Genomic DNA, 3,634 nt, shown 5'->3' on the forward strand with positions numbered 1-3,634 from the left:
TATATATATATATATATTTCGAAACGCCCAGTTTAGAATAGAGGCAGCTGGTGAAGGAAAAGTTCCATAAGTAGCTCGTCTGTTTTCCTATATGTTCGTTCTTTTGTCCGTAAAAAACAGTCCGTTTTTGTGCTTTGTTTATGTTCCCGTTCCTTTTTCTGACGTCCTGTACCCGGATATGCATCTATATATACACATGTAGATGTAGGTATGTACATATATGTATGTATACATGCATATGCTCATATATCATTTGTATTATTATATATATATACATACATACTTACATATGCGTGTGCGTGCGCGCGCCTGCTTATTTTGAAGGCAGAAATAAATTCAATATTCCGAGTGTAGTTCTAAATAAAATTATCAAATGATTACCGTTTTGCGAACACGTTTAAATCATTACTTGCATTTAGTTTCTATTTTTCTCTAACACTTAAAAAAAAATCTATGATCCTCTACTTCATGTCATTCCTTTGGAATGCACCATCATATTTTGCACACATCTCAATAAACATAGGTTTGAAATTCGGTCACATGGCCAGCAATTTCAGGAAAGGTGTATGTCAATTATATCAACATCAGTTCTGAACTGGCCTTATTTTCGTGACCCCGAAGGATAACAGGTAATGTTGACCTCGGACGAAATGCTGCGTAGCATCTTGAATGCCTTGTTAGCGATTCTTCCAGCTTACCGCCTTACAGTCACGATATATATGTTTCTAAGCTATATATTCTAAAGCTATAGATAGATACATAGACAGGTATATAGATATACAAGCGTATACACATGCTTGCATAGTCATGCGTGTGTTTGTGTGTGTGTATGTTTCTTTAGGTTAACATGTTTTATATAAAATGTCGGTAACTCTATTCGCAGTTTCCATAAACAAGGAAGTGAGAATGTACTTTAATTCTTCATAGTTTCGCGTTCAAAGTTGTTGATAGCTATTATATATGTATATGTATGTTTGAATCAGTCAGATTAGTTTTACTATATCTGAAATCCATCGAAATGTTATACTAGCTGATATACTAAACGGAAATTATATACTAACTGATATAGTAAACGGAAATATTTTTTACAAGTATAAGCAAGATAAAGCTATAACTTTAACAGAATAAGTTGTATTTCATCCTACGTGATATCTGAAATCGGGTGCTAAAATGACCGTACTACACATGTGAAATTTTAATGAGAACATCGCTCGGAATAGTATATTAGGTGTTTCTATATGTATATGTTTATTTGTCAAAACAACGATTGTTTAATTGACTACTTATGATTGTGAAATTTCGTGATCAAAGTATTGTCAGGTGAATATCGAAAAAGCTCTCATTTGTGTATAATAAATGTACCACTGCAACGTACACAAAGAACTGTGTTCGTCATAAGATACTGTGTAGTATGTAAGACACATATATATATATATATATATATATATATATATATATATATGCGAGTAAAAATAAATACAAAAAAAAAGGGTTTTGTATGATTGTGTATAGAGGAATATATTATTTTGTTTAAAAGAGTTCCAACACGGTCTGTTTTTTTATGTTTTATTTATATTCCTGCAAAACCAATGTGGGATATAGAATATGGAATATACAATATATAATATAAAATAAAAATGGATGGTACTATGAAATAAAGTATTGAATGTCTTATTGAATATATGGAATATGTCTTATTGAATAGATAAAATACTGAGTGTTCAAAATAAAGGATTAAATATATAAAGGCGAATACGTATTGTCTATACCTTGTGGTATTTCATCATGCCTGGTATGACAGACTTTATATATCATGAGCGTAGGGAATGGCAATATGTGTACGAAGTGCTTCCATATGAGATAGAGAGGGAGAGAGAGGGGGGAGAGAAAGAGACAGAGAGAGGGGGGAGAGAAAGAGACAGAGAGAGGGGGGATTACTAGAAGCCTGAAGTAGGAAAATACTTCAAAAAGATAAAATACCTTTCTGCCGTACTACATCTAGAACGCTTTAAGAGCTTCAATATCTTTATATATCATTTGTTCATTCGTTGTCTCTGTAATGTTCCAGGCCTTTGCGTTTCTCAGTTTCTGCAAGGTTCGCCCACCTAGCCTTCAAAGGATTATCTAAGAAATGCTACATGGCTGAAATTTGAAAGTAAAAAGTAAAGTGAGTGGTGTTTGACTGAGACAGAGAATGACAGAGAGAGCGAGAGGGGGAAAGGAGTGAGAAATTATATAATTTTGAAGAAAGCGTGACAAATTTGCATAAAACTAAATTCATAATCATATATGGTTGTTTAAATTTCATCGCTTGGTAATCCCTCTCTGTTCTAACCACTCACATTTGAAACACTTTTAATTCAAGTGATCTACTACGATAAGTTCCATGATCTGAATGTTTTTAACTATTCAATCAATATAATAATCAGCGTGTTCGTTCGCCCGTTATACTTTAGTTAGTTAGAGAGTTGGACGCGGAGTGAGTGAGAAGTGGCGTAAAAGTGTGTGAGTGTGAGAGAGAGATGGAAAGAAAGCGAGGAGGAGTGTGAGTAGAGAAGAACGAAGTGAGGAAGAAGTAGAGAAAGACGTATAATAAGGCCAAACGTGTCACGTGGTTAGTTGAAGGTAGAGGCGAAGAAGCGAGGGGAAAAGACAATAAAAGAAAGTGGGAGAGAAGTGTTGACGACCTGTTGTAGGATGGAGAGAGAAAAGTAAAGAGAAAGCGATACGTATATATTTAGAATACAATGTATAGCAGAGGGTTATGTTCTGGTGGCGAGGTTATAGAAAGGCAGATAAAAAGAGATGGGAAGAGGAAGCAGTTACATTAAGAGAAGGATAGGGAGAGAGTTAGAGGAAGTGAGAGGTGAAGAAAAAGAGAGAAATGTTAAAGACATGAAGACGGGAATTACATAGTTGAAATGTTTGTCGAAGAGGAAGAGAGAAAGAGAGCAATATAAAGTGCATAGTAGAGGAATATTTTAAAATATAACATTATTGTGACTGGAAGTGAAATACCTAAGTCGGCGAGCTGGCAGAATCCTTACCATGCCGGGCGAAATGCTTAACGGCATATCGTCTGCCGCTACGTTCTGACTTCAAATTTCACCGCGGTTGACCTTGCCTTTCATCCTTTCTGGGTAGATAAATTAATCGACTATCCACATCCCACCAATTTCAGGCGTTCTGCCTATAGTATAATGGAAATGAAATACCGAGAAAAATCAAAATGCTAATCATACTTTCTTTCTTAAATAGCTTCTCTTACTTTTTTCGTTCTGTGGGATTTCCACAGGCCCCACTCGTATATTATATTGCTTCCAGGCCAGAAATTAACAATCCTACTTATAGGAAGCGATATCAGCACTTGTGTCTAAGCATTACAGTATTTAATGCGGAGAACCTCGTGAACATTAGAATGTATTGTTACATACTACGTGTAAGTTGAAAGCTGTATCTTTTCACCCTAATATTTCTTATTCTACAGTGAATATAACATTTTTGCCTCTTTCTATTTTACTATAAAAACAAAGAAAAAAGTGGACTAGTTAAGCACAATTTCCTATCAGACATATTTTGAACCCAGAAATTATTAACAGGGATCGGCACAGCAAGAAAACTTTATCCTCTCCCA

This window comes from Octopus bimaculoides, chromosome 15, assembly GCF_001194135.2.
Source record: "Octopus bimaculoides isolate UCB-OBI-ISO-001 chromosome 15, ASM119413v2, whole genome shotgun sequence".
Classification (NCBI taxonomy): Eukaryota; Metazoa; Mollusca; class Cephalopoda; order Octopoda; family Octopodidae; genus Octopus; species Octopus bimaculoides.